Source organism: Hermetia illucens, chromosome 5, assembly GCF_905115235.1.
Source record: "Hermetia illucens chromosome 5, iHerIll2.2.curated.20191125, whole genome shotgun sequence".
Taxonomy (NCBI): Eukaryota; Metazoa; Arthropoda; class Insecta; order Diptera; family Stratiomyidae; genus Hermetia; species Hermetia illucens.
In genome coordinates, this window is record NC_051853.1 from 24,974,812 (window position 1) to 24,990,467 (window position 15,656).

Consider the following 15,656-nt stretch of genomic DNA (forward strand, 5'->3'; position numbering starts at 1 on the left):
GACCGGTACGCACTTTGGAAGGCGTCTTCGGGGACCTCTCGTAAAGTCTTCGTCACGGCTGATTGGATCTCTTCTATGGACGAAAATCATACTCCTTTCAGGGCTGCCTTAATCCGTGCGGAGAAAAAGAAGTCTGATGGGGCAACGTCAGGCCTATAGGAGGGATGGGACAGCGTTGACTCATGGTGTTTGACTAGGAACTCACGGACTAGTAGTGCGTTGTGGCAAGGCGCGTTGTCGTGATGGAGTTTCCAGAAAACGGAGCTGTCTTTTCACGTTCTGAAGACTCTTTTTAGGAGTTTTCCCGGCACGTCCACGTAGTAGGCAGCGTGAACTGTTTGTCCTTGACAAACAAACTCCTCATGGAGCACTCCTAATTGCTGCGCGAAATGAAGCAATTGGGTGGGAGTAAGATCGACGACGAGTTGATGAAGTCCCTTTGGCTGCGTCGGCTCCCGGAAGGCACCCAGGCGGTCTTCTCTGCACGAGGTGCACGTACGCCCGACCATAGCGGCCGTTCAACAGCCATCGGACGAGGTGGGCGACTTAAGGCGCGAAATAGCCGCCTTAACAGCCAGTGTGGCTGAGATGCAGGCGACGCTGGACGCTCAGCGTTCGGGCGCCAGATCACGAGCTCACTCGCGGTCTGCCACCCGAAAAGGGCGATCAGGTAGCAGGTCGTCAGGACAATCCACTGACCGAGGGATTTGCTGGTACCACCGCAGATTCGGCGATAAAGTCACCAAGTGTACAATCCCTTGTAAATTCACGCCTGCCGCAAAAAACTAGGTCCGCGGGGGGTCCTGGCGACGGCCACCCAGAACGCAGCGCCACGTCGCCTAACAATTTACGACCCTCTCAGCAGGCGCAACTACCTCATCGATACTGGTGCGGAGGTTTCGGTTCTTCCCGTACCTCGGCAACATCAACTATTTCAACAACCGGTCAAACGGGCGGCAGCAAATTCTTCCCGCATAAACACATACGGATATAGGCAAGTGGACGTGAGTCTTGGCTTGCGTAGGACGTTTTCGTGGCGTTTCATCCTGGCGGATGTCAGCTTCCCCATACTAGGCGCAGACTTCCTGTGTCACTATGGATTGCTGGTAGACTTGCAGAACAAGTCTCTTATAGATTCCACGACCAACCGTAATTCGTCGGGACATTACCGACTCTCGTGTTCGGGCACTTCTCCAAAAGTTCAGCCAGATTACTACCGAGTGTAGTCTCTCCAAACCAGTGAAGCACAATGTGCAGCACCACATTAACACCACCGGTTCCCTGATCTCCTCGAAGGTGGCCTCTACCACTCCAGAAAGCTTCTGGGGTGGTAGAGGCTATTGCGCGGAAAGAATTTGAGCAACTTGTTCAACAAGGTAAACCTTCAAACAGCTGTTGGTCTTCCCCACTGCATATGGTCCCTAAGCCAACCGACGAATGGCGCCCCTGTGGGGATTACAGAAGGCTAAATGCACAGACCGTTCCAGACCGATATACAATTTCGCTCATCCACGAGTGAATTCGAAGAAATACGGGGTTGACTTGATGCATTTCACGCACGGCAACAACACATCAATTCATAGTTTGACAAAAGTGCAACTGGAGTGAATTATTTAGCTCACATCACAACCGCGGGTGCTCCATGCAGATAAACCAGTCAGTGGTCGTGCAACGTTGTAACAAGCAATTCCTGGTCTAAATGCGGCAACCATAATTCCACTGTCAATTACAGAACTCACAGTTCACGACTGAGTCCCATTTTCGCAATCGAAAATAACAATTTGGTCGTCGTCCTTCTAAGAGTTTGAAGGGTCCAACGATGAGTAACGCGGAAGTACAAATTGTCGAAATCAACTCTAATGAGGTTTTTCTTTGAACGATTTGTATATCTTACTAGGACGACACTATCGCACTCGCATATACGTGTATAAGTGTAAATGTTTGATCAGAATGATGTATACATATCGATACTATCTCCGACAAACTCCATTTTATTCTTTTTTTCTGTTGATCAGTCAAAAACACCGACAGCGTGCAATCTCCACGACGGCCGGAGCAGAAAAGACCGGTTGACTTTCAATGCGGTCCCTTTGTCTCCATCCAACGGAACTTTTTCACCGCTGGCTTTCCCTTCTCGTGGCGAGTTCGAATAAGCCACGGAGAGCGCCGGCGGCGTCATCTATCCGCCAGAGAAATAGAGTGAAGGGCCACATCAGCAAGGACTCTGAAGCAGATTCAAATTGCAGGTGCTCGAAATACAGGAGAGCCCTTAACACAAGTCGCAGATGAGGTTGATATAAATCAACCTCAACTACTGCGAGGCGGTGCAGGATACACCGAAGGATACAGGAATCAAGGACGAAGCTCGAAAAAGAGCAGATTGCCGGGTGGGTTGCCGAGTTTGACGACGAAAGCTTTCGAGGAGGACACGTTCTCCGCGGTGCTTGAGTCTGATATATCTCTGATAGGTACAGCCATAGAAAAAGCCACCCAGATCATCCAATGGGTGACGAAACCATGCGATGCCACGATGTTCAGAAGACGATAGTTCCCGAGTAGGCAGCCCAACTAGGGGGGGAACAACGAAATAGCAAGTTTGCGAACCGCATGTTTCCAGGCAAAGAGGTTCTACCAGAAGCTGAGAGGAAAATCCGGCAGCGAAGATCTAGAGAGGACGCATAGACAGCTGCGCGGTCATCTGCGCTTCGCAAAACCAAAAAGAACTGCTTGAAATAGTCGTGCGAAAGTGCCAACATAAGCCCTTGGGGAGAAGCCTATAGGGTGATAAGGAAAAAGCTTGCGGAGATCGCCCCGTCCGCGCCTCATAAAACAGATTATTACCACTCTGTTTCCTCACCATCAAGACAGCGAAAGACAAACGGTGTCTCAGGTCAACGAGTGCCTGATACCTCCAGTTACCTGAAATATGTGATAGAATCGGTGACAATAAGATCCCAGCTTTGGGTCGCATACCCCAAACTTTGAAGCTAGCAGTGATGACCAGGCTCGACCTTTTCGCCAGCACCTTCGAGGCGTGTCTAAAAGAAGGAATGTTCCCTACTCAGTGGAAGAAGCAAAAGTTGGTATTGGTTCCCAAACCTAACAAGCCACCTGAAGATTGAGCATCATATCTTCCAATCTGACTGCTGGATGCAATGGGAAAGATGATGAAGAATCATCATATCATATGTAACAGACTCCTACCTATAATCGAAAGCGGTAATGACTTGTCGCAGTGTCAGTACGGATTTCGACATACCCACTCTACGGTAGATCTGTAGTTCTACCTTGTTAGGTAAAGCCACACATCACTTTGAGCGTCTTTATACGGAATACCGGACCGAACTAGACATTGTGCTTCAGTGAGTGGTGATGTTAAAATATCAGAAAATTTTTCGCCTAGTGAAAACTCTTCCTTTTCACTAACTTCAGACATGTTAACCACTACATGACACTTTGGAGAGCTTAATTAAATTGCAAATTACTTTAAATCCACTGGAGGCAAAAATACACTCATTACATGGAGACGGGACATAATCTTCTTTTTATTTTCTTAAACTGACATTTCTCAACTTATCAATATTCATATTTACAATTCAAAAATTAATTAATCATGGCCTGCTTCGCCACGGAGAACACCGATGGTGGGAACTGTCAATCGAATCCCGCTGCGCCACAGATGTAACAAGCATGGTGGTGAACCTGGCAAAAGACGCACTGAATGCTGGTGATTGCTCTGCCGTGGTGGCGCTGGGTGTCAAAAACGCGTTCAATTCCGGCAACTGGTGCCCAATTAAAAGCGCATTGACATAGGTGTTCCTGAATATTTGGCGTGTTTGGTGAAGGATTATCTCTCAGAGAAAACTCTCTGGTACGGGACGGATGACGGGCCCAAAAAATACATCGTCACAGAGGGGGTAACACAGGACTCGGTGCTGGGTCCCTTGCTGTGGCATGTCATGTTACGATTGCAGACTTTGGCTGTAGCAAAGCACCCAGAGGATGTGGAGGTTTACGTGACGGAGACGGTGAGAGCGGTAAGGACCTATATGGAAAAGACTGGATTGACCCTGGCGAATGAGAAAACCGAAGTGGCCTTAATAACGAACCGTGGGAAAAAAACATCGCGAAGATGGAAATCGCTGGGTATATGGGGTATATATATCGTCTCTAAGCCGACTATCAAATACCGGGGGGTAATAATTGACGCCAAACTGACTTTTACAGAGCACCTAGAGTATTCAAATCAGAAGACAACTGGCGCCAAGACGCACTTGCAAGAATGCTGCCGATTATTGAAGGGCCGAAACACTGGAGAAGATTGCTTCTAGCTGGAATTTTGCGATCCACTCTACACGTCACCAGTGTGAGCGGAGGCGATCGCAAACTCTTTAAGACAGAAGGAGGCGAATTCGGTTTACCGGCTGATGGACTTGATCCTTTGCAGTGCCTATAGAATCAGATCAGATGGGGCAGTATTGGTAATGGCGGGAATGATTCCAGTCGACATTTTGGCGAATGAAATGAATGTGAAGACGTATAGAGGGCACACGAAACGTGGGGATGTGGCAAGGCCAGAGTCGTATGATCTCCAGCAACGCAGATGGGACGAGTCTTTGAAGGGCCGGTGGATGCACAGGCTTTTTCCCAATATTAGGGTATGGCTTGGGTGACAACACGGAGAAACCAACTATCACGTTACCCAGTTCCTCACGGCACACGGTCGTTACTATAGACAGTATTTATACCGCTTTGAGCTAGATGATTTGCTGAATTGTCTTGCATGTAGTGGCACACCGAAGGATGCAAAACTGGTCATGTTCCACTGCCCAAGATTCGCGATGGAAAGAAGGGGTCTGAACTAAGCGCTAGGAAGGAACGTGAGAGTATTGTTACGAAGATGCTGAGGTCAAAGGAGATATGGGTTGCGATTTCCTCCGCAATTATAAAAATAAATAAAATAAATAGCTGATGAAGGAGGGAAGGAGGAGGAAAGGTCAAAGGACGAGAATCGCGAATGCCTGAAGGGGGTGGTTTTTAGTGGGTGTGAATCCCACACGCGCTGGCTCTAATCCCGACGTGTGTGCGGCGAAGCTTAAACGGACGTGTCTTTCTAAGATTTCCCACCTTCGTGTACTAAAGAAAAAGTATATATATATATACCTACATTGAATATTTCCACTTTACTCCATGCACCAAAGCATACATATGTACATATATAAGTACAAAAGTTGAATACCGCTGGTACTAACTTAGTCATACATCCACCTGGATAAAATGACACCCGCAAAAAATTTTTGTGGCTAGTCGGTTTCGATCGCAGGGTGAAACCGATCTCATTAGACGCTGCGCTGAACTTAAGAGGAGTTTTCACGTAAATTTCTGGAATATATAGCTATATGCTATATTAACTTTACAGGAGCAGATATCGGAGTGGAATGTATTTTGAGGCCTCGATTTTGCATAGGTGCAAAACCGTGATTTTTTTCAGATTGTTCGATTGGATAGATTCTGAGGACGAGGCCTATTTCACATTTAGGGTCACAAATTTTGAGCCTTCACTGACCTGCGTTTCACCCAATGTTAAGAATAAGATCATTGTGGAAAAGTACTAATTGAGCCCTTTCCTTTGATGTCACACATGACCATATTCAGTGAAAAAATTTGCTCCCCCCCCTTTTGCGTATATGGTGAGCCTAAATCACCACGCAAAATGAATGAATTGGAATGAAATTTCAATATTTCATTCGAATGTCAATTATTTTCGTTAATTATGACATCAGCATCTTATTTGTATGGCAAGATGCATTAAATTCGCGGCAAATTAATAAGTTTGAATTGCTCTAACTTTGACAGTAATGGCCGGATTTCCATGGAGCTTGTCAGTATTATGCGCGAATCTGTTTTGGTACTCCTAGAATGAACTTAAGGGGGGTTTCCCAGGCAACTTCAAAACATTGGTAATATTCTATTAGTAAGTTTATATGAGGAGATATCGGAATGGAACACATTTTGGGGCATGGATTTCGTTTAAGCCAATCACCCTGATTTTTTTCAGATTTTTGGATTGGATATTTTCCGAAAATGACTCCTATTTCACTTTAAGTGTGCACATTTTGACACTTTAGTCTTGCCCTACACTAATATCAGTTTCGGAAAGTACTAATCGGGGCCTTTCATTTGATACCCCACATGACTATACACGATGGGAAAAATTTACATCCCCCTTTGCATGTATGGGGAGCCTAGCTGCTCTGATTGCAATGCTTTGAATAAATATATCCAGCGGCTGCAAATTGAGTAATGCATCTACAGCTGCGCCAGATGTCATGCTTATGGCACCGGTTATAGCAAGTTACACAGTTTTTTGCAGTGCTGTTAGTTTATGGAGAAAACATTTTTGTCTCACCTTAACCCACCACACTACGCATGCATAAGCGAACATCTACCTAATGATAGCAACCAATATCCACATTATCACATGAGGCCTGAGCCCCCATGTCGAGGCAAAGGTCCGTCTGCACAGCCCATAAGCTGTGAGAGCTCGTTTCATCTTTACCTCTACATGTTTGTTCCAAAGAAGTTTTTTATCTAGAGTGACCCCCAAATATTTCACTTCTTCGGAGAGTTGAAGGGTAGTACCCCTCATCTCAGAGAGACAAAGTCCATCCAGTTTTCTCCTTTTTGTGAATAAAACCATTGTGGTTTTATTTGGATTAACTGACAAACCATGTCTAAGGCACCAGTTGTCTATCAAATCAACGGCACACTGTATATTCCTACACGCCGTTCCAAGATCCCGATCAACAGCAAGTACAGCCACGCCATCAGCATAAGCTTGAGCGTGTATTGAGAGATTTAGCAGTTCGCATAGTAGTGAGACGATCAGCATACGCCACAGAAGTGGCGACAACACACCTCCTTGGGGCATCCTTTCGTTGCTTCTGCTGCTAGGCAGCGATCGACACCCACTTCAGCACACAACAATCTCTGCGTTAGCATAGCATGGATCCACTTAATTAAAACATCATCAACACCATGCGTTCTGGCGGCATCACAAAGTTTGAAATGTCCACGAACACCCGCATCGTGAGTAACCCTTTAGAATTGCATCCTCTATCTTTGAAAGCAAAAAATGAAGAGCAGACTCACAGGACTTTCCACGCTGGTAAGCATGTTGGTTTTCATTAAGTGGGTGCGACCTAAACGCCTTCCCACGAATGTGACGCTCAACCAGTCTCTCCAAATCTTTCAGCAAGGATGATGTCAAGCTGATCTGTTCTTTGGATTAGAATAGTCATCTTTCCCAAGCATTTAAAAAATAGGGACTAACTCTTTCGTCCAGGGCAGAGGCAACTCATCAGACGCTGCCTCACCTCTGCCCTGGGAGCAGCGTGACCGTGACCCTTGGACGAAACCGTTAGTCCCTATTTTTTAAATGCTTGGGTGCCATGCCCCAAACGAGGGATGCGTGGACCAAAAAACGTGAGAGTAAGTTGATCTCCATTTGGTCCGGTCTAACATAAAGTGGATGTGGACTTAGGATCCCTCACTATCCTAAATAATAATTTAACTTTAGCCCAGCTTAGACTCAAGCTATTGCCGGTTTCACTTGGATATAACTCGCATCCTTGGCGTGTTTTTGCGAATATATCATATAAAGGAGCGTTTTCCATCTGTTGCCACTTACGGTCACGCTGCTCCCAGAGCAGAGGTGAGGTAGCGTCTGATGAGATGCCTCTGCCCTGGACAAAATCGTTAGTCCCTATATTTTGGCATAAACTTAGTCTAATGTATTATGGAAAACTGTTAGAAGTGTATCCCGTGGTCCGCGTGAGACGGGATTTCCCCCACACCGTACCACTAGAGACCTGATCTCCTCGTATTTGATTTCTTTGGGAAAAGTCACACTTGGCGGTGCAGCAGTTTCCATGTCCTCATCCATGAAGGGTCTCATCTCATGCCGCAGAACAGTCGTGTTTTCCTCTAAGCACCTTGATTGGTTTGCGGTGTCCGGTCTGCATAGATTCAATCACTCGAACTGACATCAAGTCTTCCCAGAAGCAATTTCTGCCTGAGAGGGGTGTACTTGCAGTAGTCTTCCCTGAGGCAACACGTAAATATGACTGAGACAACGTAAAACAATATGACTGTTGGAAAAAAACCAAAATAGGAAAAAGAAATACCGAAATCTCTTATAAACGAGATCTCATTGAAACATCCATCGATTGCAGTATCTTTATAAAGAACACATGAAGAAAGAAGCGATAAAAATGGCACGCAATCCTAAGAAACTTTGCATGCAACGCAAAGACAGCTGTACATGCCGAAGTAGCTAGCTCTCCCTAGCATAGACAAATCGCAAAAGGAATAACGCCAAGCGGAAGAAGGCGTTTGAAACCAGTTAGGAATAGTTCAACGCTTCCACAATTATCTCTAATGGAGCAGGTGATAAAAAGCTAAGTAAAACCTAGCAAACTCTCTAAAACTCAACAGGAAAACGAAACCAGAGTAAAGCATGTGGCACTTCTTTAAAATTGCAAATAATCTGAAGGCGTTTCTCTGGTTGAACCTATGACTAAACTAGAAGGGATTTCCGCTAAAATAAAGAGATATCAAGGACAAGAAACCAAAATAGGGGTAAAAAACTTAAGCTTGCCTCAAAATGTATTTACACTGCCTACGCGACTGATTTTATTGCCGCGTTTGTGGTAAACCTGCAACCTTCAAAGTCCCTTCCACATCCCTGGCATCCTTCCCCTCTCCATTGATATATTCATCATCGCTCTAGCTTGTTTAGTTTGCCTGCTGTGACGTGTGTTGGTGTGCTCATCACGAAAATGGAAAAACGAAATCTAGAGCAACGCGTCGCGATAAAATTTTGCGCCAGATTGGACGAAACAGCTTCGGAAACGTACGCTAAAATTGTAAAAGGGCATTATATTAGTGCTCTTAGCCGTACCCAGGTGTTTCGATGGCATAAAGAGTTTAAGGAGGGGCGTGAAAGCGCAGAAGACGAGGTGCGGAGTGGGAGACCAGTCGAAGTGACTGACGCAAATGCGCAGCGTGTGCGCACCCTAATCCGTGAAGATCGGCGTTTAGCAGTACGAATGTTGGCCTCGGAACTGGGGCGAAACAGTCAGATAAATTTTAACAGGCGATTTCGAGATGAACAAATTTTGCGCAAAGATGGTTCCAAAGAAACTTTCTCAGGAGCAAAAGCAGCATCGAATGACCGTCGTAAAAGACTGTTTGGAACAAGTGGAAAACGATCCCACGCTGAGCTATTACTGGCGATGAGAGCTGGTTTTTCCAATACGACCCGGAAACCAAACGCCAAAGCTCACAATGGTTGTCTCCGCACGCCCCTCGCCCGAAAAAAAGCTCGATGATTATTACCTTTTTTGATAGCCGTGGAATCGCCCATAAAGAATTTGTTCCACCGGGGCAAACCGTAAATCAAGTCTACTAGCGCCAAGTACTCGTAACTGGATCCTTCATCACGACAACGCACCGTGCCACACCGCCCTTAGCGTGTCCCAGCATTTAGCCTCTAAAGCAACAGCCGCCTTATTCGTCCTATATGTCACCCTGTGACTTTTTTTTGTTCCCTAGAATAAAATCGGCGGTCAAACGAACCCATTTTGAGTCAATTACGGATATCCAAGCGGCCGTGACGAGGGTACTCGAGGACATCCCAGCGCGGAAAGCGCACTGGAACCGCTGTATAGCTGCCCAAGGGGACTACTTTGAAGGGGATTGTCTGACCTCGTACAGTAAGACTTATTTCCATCTATGGGCAATGGTCTGATACAATTACAGAAGGTTCATGACTGCCTACATTAGCTATGTCACTCGAAATTGTTCCTTCCGATTGTAAAATACATCACAGTTTCCTCTTGTCATAATAATGAATCAACTAGGGATGAACTCTTTAGTTAAGACTTTCGATAATTGAAAAAGATTCAGAGTGGAACTTCAGGATTGTTATCCTAGGACGACTGCTTATATTCCGGTAGGAATCTCATGGTGGTCGTGGTTTTTGCTCGTATAACTGCAACAAAGGTTTTGACTCCGGCATAGAGTAGTGCTTTCTTCAAATCAGATGTCAGTACCCAACACGGATGAAAGTATTCCAGCTTTTTCCACGGCACATACACTTTGAAGAGAGAGTTATTTTCTTTGCATAAACCAGCATTATGCAAATAAGGTCATCAAGTCTAGAAAGATACAGAAAACGAGATATTCCGCCCATGACTCAATGGCTTGTTCTCATTTTAAGTGAAATAAACTCTTAGTATGATTCAGATAGGGACATAAAAAGGAAATGTTGGAGCCCAATATCTTAACAACAATTCCTCATTTCCTTACATCTCAAAAACGAGAGTTCCACAAAGTCGTTCTCCAAAAATTGCGTGAAAAATAGATATTCTAATTGGTAAATAATAGTTACTTTGCCGGAAGTTGAAATTCTCAGTCTAAAATTGACATTTCGATGAAGACGTCCAATTTCTAATTAACCAACTGTTAAAAAAATCAAATCAAAGCTCAAAAGCCCCAAACAAGCAACAGCCTTGCAGGCATAGTGCCGCGAAAGGTCGATATATGAAAGATTAGATAACATCGCGAAATAATGTCTAATTTTAGTCTTATACGAGTATCTAAGTATCTGCATGTTGTCGGTTCAACATTTGCTCATGACTCACAGCCAATTGGCCGCCTCCAGTCTGAGCTAACACTTTGGGAGACAAGAAAAAACTTTACCATCGATTGCCCTCCATACTCCATACACAAAGACCGAGCAAGGCTTCCTCTCGTTTTATTTATATTTCGCGCAAGAGCCAGAAAATATATCCACTGCGAGCATCCATGAGATATTTTAGGATTGAAATTATGCGAATTTTAGATAAATGTGCAATTTCGATTTCATTTCTGCTGTGGTGGGAATGCATACACATATATCCTGACGTTGGGTGCCAACTGGCAAATGTCCGGGAGCTACAGAAAACTGGCAGCTGGATCTCTACGTACGAGTCCATGCTAGTTTGGCCACGCTTCTGAATCTATTATACAATCGAACAAATGGGAGTTTACTCTGAATGGAAATTGCAAATTGTCAGTTTAATGGGGGAAATTCGATGGAAATTTGAATATTTACTGAAGTGGGTTGCGTTTATGTGAAAGGCGAGAAGAACTGCTGTCTTAGATCGGAGGATACTTCATTACCCTAATTGTGGGGCTTCTTTTTATTGTTTTGAAGGATAATTCTGATTGTTTTTGGGACAAATCTGCGTTTATTACTAGTGTTATCTGAATAATTTGCAAATTAATCAGTACCCTTTGCAATAAATATAGATTATGGTCAAGAAAGAAGATAAGATACATGGCTGGGTCATAGCGATCTATAAGGTTTTGTACTCAGTATCGTCAACCTCTAGAAGTACAGGATTGCGATAAATAGTTTGAGTGGTACGCTCAAGTTCACCCTTCTCTAAGTTCCTGGTCATAGGCACATAGACGGACTGGCCAAGCAAAGCCCGGCTCTGTCTCTCGGTGGGAGTAGTCGGCCTCCCGTTTTCAACTGTCAATGATAAAATCTTTCCACACTATTTAAAGGCCTCCGATTTTGGATGACCACCTGTGCGAAGTCGAGGAGGATTTGACGTTTCTATAGAAAGACCCAATCGCGAGAACTTTTGAGCCAGATGCGTGCAAACGCCTACAGGATTATGGCGGCTCGCCTGAGGAACTGGGCCATAGGTGACTATGCCGCCAGACTCGGCATACAATTCGCATTGCCGCGAAGAGGAGAGAGAAACCCTTTACGATTGTCCAGCTCTACCTACAGCCAGATTGCGGACATTAGGTAACCAATCCTCTGAGTTGTGGGAGTTGGCTGTCCTTCGCCAATTCCACAGGTTGGGTAAACTTGCTCCTCCCACAGCAATCATGATCTTATAAATTTGTGGGATCAAAACAACGCACTGATACCTAGCTGCCTACCATGACCTAGCTGGAGGTAATTTCATTCACAAATTTTTATAGTTTGACTCTAACTAGGACCAGAAAAGGATTTACCTTTTAATTATGAATAAACCTTTCCTTGGAATTGGAATCTTTATGTAAAATAGTAAAAAAGTTGAGAAACCAGAGACGAAGACGGGATACGGTTTCGTCTAGGGCAGGGGATACTCATCAGACTCTGCCTCACCTCTGGTTTGGGAGTAGCGTCAGCAAAGCGGTTCACAGTTGTTATTTATATATTTGCAAACCCCAACACGAGAATTATAACTAGCGTAAATTTTTCGTAGTTCCACCAAAGTTTGACAGAAGCTTGATTTTATGTTTGGGGATTAAGGGATCTAACTTGCTCTCACTTTTTTTGGTCCACGAACTCCTCTGACCTAGACGAAACCATAGCGGTCTTCGTCTGTAATTTTTGATATTGCGTGGTAAGTCCAAAGCGAGGGGTCCATGGACTAAAAAAAATGGGAGCTCCCTATTTAGTCCGGTCCGACATCAAGTGGAGGTGGACTTAAGTCTCCTCAATCCCTAAAGAACTAACGTATTTTAGAAAAAAAAACCATGACAGATTTGTCAAACTTCGCGAGGAAATATCAATTTCTCTTCTCAGTATATTGGGCACAGTGGAAAAACTTATCAAACGCAATACATGCTTTTAGCAATCTGTCACCGAAATAGATTCCAAGCAATCGAGGAAGTGGTGAAACTAGCCAGAAGATTTGAGGCTAATAATCATTGACGATATACTAAGTGACCCTGTATGCCCTCATTTCTGCACTACTACCGGTTATTGTGGAGATATTTCGGTCATTTCTTTATTTTCAAGCGTGAAACACCGGGAAATTTAAATCATATCGGTATAACTTGAAGATTGGAACTAAGCCTGGATCTCTGACCTTTTTTGATGCGAAGTGTTGGCCGACTCGTATCTATTATAGTATAATAAGAGAGTGATACCGATACGTGTTTGACAGTTCGGGAAGGTGGCAATTTGATTCCTGGCACGTCATTGATTGACTTTTATTGGTTAATGGTCTTCCAGCTAATTTTTGATATTCATTAAGATTCGACACATTTCTTCTAGTCAGATTCCCTCAATATCTAAAGTGCACGTACTCCACATAATAATTACATTAGGCATCGTCCTCTGATGTGTGCTGTAGGAAATAATTTGCTCTACAGTAGGCATGTTCTTATCACTGTACTCACCAAGCAAGTCGGTATACCCTAGAAAGGATTCATTCCTCTATATTTAATATTGTTTCTTGGGGGAGCAAACAGAAGGTGGACTAGTGAGTTTATTAGAGACGTCGCACCTAATAGTTCATTGATACCTATAGATGGTGAAACTGGGCACTAGCAAACTAGCTCAGCACCTTACCAGACCTCTACATAATATCGGGATACCCACGACACACGAATGCATTCGCTGTGAATCGATGGTAAACTCTGCTCCTCAAGGCCCTCCTAGGACGCGTGAGGAAGCCACGAATTCAAAAGAAGTCAAATTTACCGTGCGGTTCAGCAACAGACGTAATAACCAAACACTATTGCGGTAGGCTCGAACCAATATAGGGGAGAGGAAATTTTTAGTGCTGGTAATTAACTGCCCTGCTAAATTACACTGCTAAGAAATCAGAAGCCCACCTTAAATGTTTCTCAAGATCATAGCCAGGGTAAAACTCTACACGGCCATGAGAGAATTCGGTATCCCGAAGAAATTGATAAGACTGACTAGCCGGACCCTCACCAATGTGCGAGGTCAGATAAAAGCAGCAGGATCACTTTCAAGACCATCAACGGTCTACGACAAGGGGATGCCCTATCATGCGTCCTTTTCAACCTGGCCCTCGAGAAAGTGATCCGTGATGCTGAGGTAAATGCGAGGTGTACAATCCTCTTTAAGTCCACTCAACTACTGACCACTGCTGACGATGTCGAGACCGAGACGTACAAACTGCCTTCATCCAGATCGAGCAGGAGGCGCGAGATCTAGGGCGGCACATCAATGAAGGCATATGGTGGCAACGTTAGCACCAAGAACCAACCAACCAACCAACAACATCAAATCGCACTGGTCAAACGGGAAGAATAAAGATAGGAGACTACAAATTTGAGACCGTTGATAATTTCTCCCATCCAGGGTCGAAAATCACAACCGATAACAGCTAAGACGATGAAATCCGCACCCGGTTGTTGGCAGCCAACAGAGCCTATTTCAGCTTACAAAAGCTGTTTCGCTCGAAACGTCTCACCATAGGGTCAAAGTTCTTACTGTACAAGACAATGATCTTGCCAAATGGCGAAGCCGATCACGACGAGCCGACCCCGCTTGTGAACGGGACAAAGGCTGAAGAAAAAAAGACAATGATCTTGCCAGTTCTCATGTATTCCTCGGAGACTTGGGTCCTTAGCAAGGAAAATTGCGAACTATAGGCCGTGTTCGAAAGAAGAATCCTCAGAAGAATTGTTGGCCCCCCGTAGCATACATAACGACGAAATCTATGAACGATACCATGACCGACAGGTTGTGGATAAAATCCGGCTCAATATAAGTTACGGTGGGCGGGTCACTTAATCCGTATGGATGAGGATGATTGAGCCCGGAAAGTCTATAAGGACAATATCTATGGTAGAAAAAGAAGACGAGGCCTGAGCTGGAACGATGGCGTAGGCCAAGACACCAGACAGCTTTTAGGGATATCGAATTAGTGAACCTCGATGCAAAACCGGTATGTCTGGAGTTCCTTATTAAGACAAGCCTAGACCGGATACCGGTTGTTGCACCGTTGATGATGATGATCTCCCCTATGTTTCACCTTATATTAGAAATAAGGTCAATTTCATTTCATTTGATACCCCACGTGGTTACATCGTGTAAAAAAAAATTTACACAGACCCTTCAAACTCAACACAAAATCGCTGCATGTAAAGGGAGACACAGACCACATGTTCTCACCAAATTTGATGAGAATCAGTTCAGCCGTTTCCGGCTAAATCGGATGACACAGATGGCGATGGAGTACGAACATGGTGAAAGAGATTCTGACTTGAAGGCTCCCACAGCCAAGGGAGCGGGAGGTCTAGCCCGGAGTAATTTGTCAAACCGCTCCAGGATAGTTTTCTGATTCCAGGGAAGTGTTTAGTTGGTAGTAACAGAGGTCAAATATTTGGAAATTCCATTAGGCCAAAACCTACTCTGGAAGACTTCAACATGTGTCTTTCGGAGGAAGACTGCAAGGGCTCTGATGAGGATGCACCCCGAAAATGCTGCACTGGATATACACTGCAATAGTAAGGCCAATGATTACCTATGGGGCAGTTAGCTGGACAGACAGAATGGAACTCAGCACAACAACCAGGGAGTTACACAAACTTCAAAGGCTGGCTTGCATATGTATCAGTGGGCTAATGATGTAATGCATTCCTAGATGTCCTTCTGGGATTAACTACTCTCCATTTGCACATACAGATGCAGGCAAGGACGGCGACCTTCAGAACGTCTTTAAATATCAGTGAGACAGGGGGCTACCTAAATCAAAGAATAATTGATATTCTTTCTGGGAGACATCCCGAATAACTGACACCAATGGACAATATGACAACAAGGCTTGACTTCGGTAAGAAGTTTG

The 15,656-nt window shown here is 44.6% G+C and overlaps 1 protein-coding gene across 1 annotated transcript in view; it reads right to left on the minus strand.

Moving 5' to 3' along the window:
* The window catches only part of LOC119658025 (E3 ubiquitin-protein ligase znrf2), a 266,182-nt gene that overhangs the window by 184,145 nt on the left and 66,381 nt on the right, over positions 1-15,656 (minus strand). The gene's annotated exons all lie outside the window — the stretch shown is intronic.